The following is an 8,224-nucleotide window of genomic DNA, read 5'->3' on the forward strand; positions in this document are numbered from 1 at the left end:
AAACCATCAAGCCAAAGGAAAGCTCACAAAACTCCTAGTAAGTTAGAATCTACTTTTTCTTATTCTATTTTATGGTTTTCTGATTTTTGCTTTCTTTAAAATGAAAATGGATGTTATGCCTTGCTGGAAAGGCTTTCTTTTTTTACGCCTGTAGCTTTTGTTCAAGAGTCATACCATGAACAGCTGCACAGTGGGTGTCCTGTTCATAATGTACACATTAGTTGCTACTGCTTTTGCCCAAAAGTAATGTGGCATATTCTTTTCAGCCACCACCAAGGCACGTGCCACTTCTGCAATATATGCCTGTTTTTCCTTTTTGCAACACCATTCTATTGCGGAGTGTACCTGTACGTAAACTACCTCTCTTGATGCCCTGCTTTCTCACAAAATTGCTGAACTCATTGGAGAAATATTCTCCCCCACCATCTAATCTTAGGCATTTTATTTGCATGCCTTTTTCCTTCTCAACTAAGGCTTTAAATCTCTAAAAGTGAGCAAACACCTCACTTTTCTTCTTCATGAAATAAACCCACACTTTCCTAGTGTGGTCATCAATGAATGTCATAGTACCTGTAACCTGCAATTATTGCAGTCTTGGTTGGTCCCCATACATCTGAATGTATGACCAATGGCTTTGCACACTGACATGCTTTTCATGTGGAAAAGCATGTTTGGCCTGCTTACCAAGTTGGCATGCTTCACATACTTTATGCATACCGTCAACCTTAAACTTTGGCAAACCTGCAACAATATTTTGGGACCACATAGACTTTAGTCTCGCTATACATTCACATGACCAATGCGCTTGTGCCATATGTCAATATCTACAATGACACATGTTCCATGCGCAAACATGGCTGCCTTTATCTTAGGCATGTTCACATCCAAAGTAAACATCATGCCATTTCTATTACCCTTTGCAACCAAGAGACACTTATTTTTGAATTCTTCCACAAAACATCCATGAGGATTAAACCTCACTTGCAGACCATGTAGAAACAGGTGATGATACTGCGCATCCCATTGCGCATGTTGGTAAAGTGCGATTGTCTATGCAGGATGGCAAAATGAAGTACTTGGCTGATGTACTTCATGTTTCGAATATTATAAAGAATCTGGTTTTTATTGGACAAATGGTTGAGCAGTACGGCTGTGAGGCTGCCTATGTCTCTAGGTTCTCTAGCAATTTGGTTCCTTCCATGTGTGTGTCTCGTATCCATTCCTAGGGAATTAATGGATGGACTCATCCCTGCACATCTTCCTCAAACATTCTTGACATTTTGTTTCCTTGAGATCCCTCTTCTATCTCTTTTGGAATTGGAGTAGGTACGCCCAATTCCCTTTCCCTTGTTGGTTCGTTTCTTGGATACATTATATCCGTGACCTGGTTAGCCCTTAACTTGGCTTCATGAAGTCATTGGCACTCTTCTACTACAGCCCTGGCTTCTTCAAGTTTCCTTATCTCCTCTTCAGAATTTGGGTATTCACCAACTCATTTAGGGGTTGGTGGTCTTTCCCCTTACATCTCTAGGTCGGTCTCTTTTTGTTTGACCGCTTGATCCCCTTCCTCTCTTGATTGGGTGGATCCGGTGTCGATTGTATCTTCTTCGAATCCATCTTGGATTGTAACCCTAGTGTCACCCTTACCCACGTTTTTAACTCTCCTCCTCCGGCCAGTTATGGAAGTGGTTGCATCTGCTCGCGTTCTTCCCTTTGTCATTGAGCCTCGGCTCGTGTCAGGACATTGAGTGGCGTGATATTTACAGGCTGCACACTAATGGTCCGGACGGTGGCCTGGTTAAAAGTGGAAGTCAACCACTTGCACGGTATGGACAATCCTTGATCAAATGATCAATCCCACATTTATTTCAAGTAAGTACTGGCGTGTCATTGGGAGGAGCAGTCAATTGTTGGGGCTGGTGCATATGAACCACATTCTTGTTTGGACATTTAACGATTCGATGCGGTCCACCGCAACCAAAACATTGTGGCGGTCCTCTCCTCATGTTTGAGTTTATGTCCTTACCCTTCCACTATATCGTGGTTTGAAACACAGGTACTGGCGTGTTATTCTATAGGACATAGAATTCTGGTGCAATCTCCGCAGCTTCCTCATAGTACTCTCCACTGAGTTCTACGTCACGCACCATATCCATATCTTCTAATGTCTCTTCAATCATTACTTGGTTGATTTTAGCTTATGGCGATTGTGGTGATAGAACAAGTGGTGGCAGAGGTGGTGTCATGTATTCGAAACATCCCCCTAGGTAAATAGGAAGAGTTTGGTTGTCCTCTAGCTACAGTGATTTTCACAAATGGTGCAAGTAAGGCCAATGGAGATCTAGGTGCCAGCAACTGTGCTACTATTTGAAACCTTGGATATCTACACATGGAGGTGTCATGATTCTCTAATTTTACACAATGTGCACAATAGAGCACTGGCCTTGCTCTTAACTGTGGGCATTCGGTGTGGTAGTGTCATTCAATCTACACATATAGAGCACCACACCAATTCTCTATGAGGGTAAAGATGGGTATGCCCATGCTGCCCAGATGTTTCTCTTCCCTCCTTTACCTTCAATTTTTTGAGTATTGCATTATTGAGTTCATCCACAGTCATGTTTCCAACTTGCTTGCTCCGAGTTCCAATCTCTTGGTGACTCAAAACACACGAAGTCGTTTCTGTCGAAGATATTCTAACATCTTCCGGTTGTGGCAATTCAAGCATATTATCTTCATATTCAATTGCCAGTTTACAACATACATCTAGAGTATCCGGTCGGGCTAATACCAGATAATCATGCATCTTGTGGGTGGTCTCTAACTCCTCTTCGGAATCAAGGCAATAACTGATCTCATCAGTAAGCCTTTCCAGTAGTTTGCACCTTGAATTTAAGTGCTTTAGCCAAGACACATAGTCTCACATCGACTCTATTTTCTTTTGTTTGATGTTGTGCAGTTGTGCCACCACAGGACTCCATCTGTCGCCACTTCTGGCAGCAAAGCTGGGCACAAACACATTCTTGAGCCACATGAAATTAACCTTATCCTCGGGTTGGTTGAGGGTTCGAACCATTGATGCGCTTTTCCTTCTGGGGTCAATGAGAAAGCATGAATCATTGTTAGATCACTGACTAGCCCGCAGGTTTCGTATGTGGACTGAAAGATCTCTACATGTTGAATAGGATTCCCATTCCCAGAGAATTTTTGAAGAAGCTTTGAAATCATGTGTGGCTTGATTTGGGAGGGTCGGGATTCTAGATCAGTGCCTAGTTCCCTAACCATTCCTTGGCCCATTTGTGAACCATATTCAAAAGATCCTTCCTTTTGGCTGCATTAAGATCTATGGTTGGATCCGCCCTTGGTCTTTGAGGAACTACTCCCTCCCCTACCTAGACCTCGTCCTCTTCCTATGTTGGCTCTTCTAGGCATTTTCGGTCTATGGGATGGTCCGGCCACTTCATTTTGGAATGGCTCATCATTAACCGCCTCTATACGCCTTTGCAAAATTAAGAGTTCCATGTCCTGTAGAAACGTGGGATGATTGATCATCTACTCGATGTCCTTTTTGGTGTATAGGCGGCCTTCCACTTCACCTGCTTCTCTTGGTAGATTATCCTCTTCATCTACGGTTACAAACCCTTCCTCCGCTGGGCTCTTCATTAATGGGTTCTAAGTTAGGAATTTCATGGAACAATTCTCGTGTTTAAAATTTTTGCTTAGGACTCAGAATTCCACTTTACCTTGTTATGATTTTCAATGTTCTCAAGACTTCCCTAGCCTTAATCCGATAATACCAGGTTCATGAGTTGGATTTGATTAAGGCATGAAATTGCAAAAACAATTCACGTCATGAAGGCAAAGGTTTCATGTCGTGAAAAGAAATTGGTTCACGTCGTGAACTAAAAATGATTCACGCCGTGAAGGGTTCTAAAATGGTTCAGGTCGTGAAATGAAAATGTTTCACATCGTGAAGTGCTCTAAAATAGTTCACGTTGTGAACGATTTTCTGCACTTTCATGATTCTTAATTTATCATACCCAGTGGTGTCAGAGGTGTCAGGATAAGGCTACCTATTTTTGGCAAGTTAATCCCGTGAATTGTGGCGCTAATCACGGCGTTGATGCCGAGAGCGTTTCACGGCGTGAAGTTGCAGAAAACGGTTCACGTCATGATCTATTTTCTTGCAATTTCACGTGAGAACTTCCCACGTCGAATGAGGTGGGTTTGGGTGCAAAATCCTTATCCAACTGCTTCCAAGATGATTGTGCCATGCCTAAGGAATGTAATACAAGCTCGAGGCACAATGCTCCGTATTTTTATGATTTTAATACATTTTTGAAAAGAAAGAAATACGGAACACCGCCCTACTCGTTCACGTTAACGATTCCGGTGATGCATAAATCAAAATTAACTAGAAAAAATAGTGGAGCTCTCTTCCAAGACCACACAAATACACAACAAAAACAACCAATTTCTCGTAACTTTTCACTTCCACTCAAATCTTATCCATTCATTTCCTACACAATGCACTACCAGAATGCAAAGGCAATGATGAGTCTTATGTAATGGGAGCTAAAACTCAACACGGATGGAAGAAACAAAGGTGTTTCCCCGACAGTGGCGCCAAAAATGTTATGGGCTACCACACCTCCAAGAGGGAACTCAATGCATTCACCTAAGGGAAGAGCAATAGAACACAACTATTGTAGGGCACTTGCCAATGCTTCGAACTTATGTCCCTTGAGGCCTCCAAGCTCACTTGAGAAGCTCCAATCCTCCAAGATCCACCCATTTTTTGGCTTGCACCTCGCGGGTGTGGTGAGCAAGGATTGAACCCAAGACTTATGTGTTGTTCTCTTGGGTTCTCCGTTAACCAAGACTTATGCATTTTCTTATTGGACAACTAGGTTCTATTCATCTTAGCCCCCAAGGGTTAAGCCTTGGACACCACCTTCGCACTGTCTCACTGTAGAGTCGCTTGCACCATCACATAAGGCAATCACTCTCTGTCACTCTTCAACACAAGCATGCAACATACAAGCATAGAAGAGGCACAAGTGCTAGAATTCTCTCTCTCAAGACACAAACAAAAGCTCTCAATAGCACAAAGGGGACTTATGTCGCATTATTTGCACCCTAATGGTGCTCCTGGGGTTGTTCATCAATTTGAAGATGAAAATCGCCTAGTTTTTGCACGTGTCTGAGGAGGTCCATGCGACCCTCCTCGTTCATCGTTGTGGGCAAGTAATTATGTCACCCCTGAGGAGGTCCACGTAACACTCCTCGTTCATCCTTGTGGGTAGTAATTCTTGTTCTAGATCATCAATTCCACGTGCATGTTGTTTGTTGGTGCCAATGCTCTCTGAAAATGTTTTTTTCAACCCTTAAAATTAAAAGTAATGCTTAAGTTTAATCGAGATTTAGACTTAAAAATTTACTAAGAATCATACAAATACCCGGATTTATAACTAAAATGTACATATTTCATCCCTTAAAATGAAAAGCAATGTGAGATTCCAACCGAGATTTTAACCGAGATTTTTGTATTTCAGTAGAGAAAATCTAAAATGTGCATATTTCATCCCTTAAAATAAAAAGCAATGTGAGATTCCAACCAAGATTTTTTTATTTCAGTAGAGAAAATGACGCTACAAACCGGGTTATGTGAGCAGGGGAACTTGTTCTAAATGTGTTCAATTCGAGTTTTTAATGTGCATGCAGTAGTGCAGGCTTATGATGTAGTGGTCCTCTTCCTTTCTCCCTTAAGAGGTGGGGGGAATATGTCCCTGGTTATCCTACTGTTCAAGTATTTGAACCTGCGACCTCATGCATCCACGTCAAACCAACTGGGCTATTCATCTATTTTGCTCTCCCTCATCATATGTGTGAATCTATGTGCTTCAATGGTATACTTCTTTAATCTCTTAAGGCTTTCTGGCCTTTCCCACATTCACAGCCAGCTTCAACAGCATCATCTTCGAGGCTTAAGCCAACACACAGAAGTAGGCGTCATTTGAAGGCCAAATCGGCGATCACAAGAGGCACAACTCATACACGAGCAGCACACATAAGCAACAGAAATCCAACACATGATATCGTGTGAGGGATCTCATGGGCCAGCTTTAACAATCTTGCAGAGGGACACACAGTAGAGCCTGAGATAAGAACCAACGCCTTGTAGCAAAGACCATGCCTAGCACCTCGTTCCTGTAACATCAAAGATTCAAAGTTTGTTAAAGGTGGAAGATTGATATTCCTCCAACTAATTAATGAATTTCATTTTTCACTCATTGTAGGCCCCTATTATTGACAGTGTCTCAAAACATGCAAATATATATATCTTCATAATAGCAATTCTTGTTTGATACCATAATAGCCAATACTTTGGACAAACAATTGGGTTGAATGCTAACAATGTAAATTTGTAACTTTATGTTGATCCTTAGATATCTTGAGACATTGATGATGAGTTCGAGGGATGTATGGTTATTCACATAAAGCCGGGTACGTGATGTTGTCTCAAAACACACAAATATATATATCTTCATTTAGAATGAAGAGAGGAAATCTTGTTTGATACCATAACAGCCAATACTTTGGACAAACAGCTGGGTTGAATGTCGTAAATTTGTAACTTTAAGTTATCCTAGTAGACCCTGGATGTCTTGAGACATTGATGATGAGTTCGAGGGATATATGGTTATTCACATGGACTAATACTTCATATGCTCATCATGATTGGAATCGGTTTCAAAGAAAACATTATATAGCCGTGTCATTATGTAGCCGTGTCTTTACTAGGATCTTTATTAGGGGAGAACCTAGGATCTTTATCAAGGGAGAACTAAGTCAAGGAACGGGAATGCATATAGGAATTGTACAAAAGAGAGAATTTAGAGTGTCTTACATGAATGTGATACTAAGAGAAGAATGATATAAATAAAGGTCCTTTTCATAGACTATGAGCCTTAAGATTAAGCATAGTACATACTTTCTTTTGGCATGAATTAGTACTACACTTAATCCTATATTGGATTAGGTAATGAGGATAATGGTGGGTAAGAGTAGAGAATTTGGATTGTCTTATATGAATGTGATGCCAAGGAAGAATGATATAAATAAAAATGACAGACTCCGCACCTTAAGATTGTTTGAAGTAAATGTAGTGCATACGATCCTTTTGTATGAATTGGTACTAAACTTGTTCCTTTCTTGGATCAGGTGATGAGGATAATGGTTGGTAAGTGCTATTATTTTAAAGTACATATCTAGCCTTTCGGACCTTATTATTACATAAGAGTGCTTATTACTACATAGAAACAAGCATGTTTGGAAAGACCTCAAGGCCCTTCTATTGTAGGGACATTATTGTGTGTATCCTTCGCAATCTATTAAGTATTATAGAGTAAACCCTCTGGCAATTGTGGATGCAATGATACGATTGATTGAAGAGCAAATTGTCAAACTTTAAAGATAAGTAAAATTATCCTTCTATTTAAATTTTAGATGAGAAATATCCAAATAAGGCTCATTCCCCAATTAACCAGTGAAAAGCAGCAAAAGAAGACAATACTCATCGCAAATGAATCACTACAAAACATATGGCATATCTCAACTCAGTTGACACATGTATGACCCACAATAACCACATGCCTCATGACAGCAATTTTTCAGACTTTAAACACATGCCACACGAGTCATGTGGTGTATGTCATTTCAATACGGGACACGTGATAAATGACATCACATAGGAAAAGGACATGTTCCTAAATTTTAGAGTACACCTACTTGACTTTCTCATGTGGGTACCGAATGACATTCCTCATGACAATCTTTCCTCATAATACATACACAAAACATACGACTCATGACTGTCATGAGTCATATGTTCCTACATTTTAGAGTACATCTACTTGACTTTCTCATGTGGGTACCAAATGACATTCCTCGTAACAATCTTTCCTCATAATACATACACAGAACATACGACTCATGACAATGAGCATAATTATAAAAGAGTGGACATTCACACTCTTCTGTAATTTTTTCACGTCACACTTGACAAGCACATGACATCATATTTTGCAAGTACACACTACATCATATGAAGTACAAAACAATAGATACAGCAGATTCGTGGCATGCCACGTGATTTTTGAAAAATAACACAGTACTTATACCACACTTGCCAATATTAAAAACAGCACACTACCTTGTGCCC

This window comes from Cibotium barometz, chromosome 32 (genome assembly GCF_041138505.1).
Source record: "Cibotium barometz isolate CiBa-2024 chromosome 32, ASM4113850v1, whole genome shotgun sequence".
NCBI lineage: Eukaryota > Viridiplantae > Streptophyta > Polypodiopsida > Cyatheales > Cibotiaceae > Cibotium > Cibotium barometz.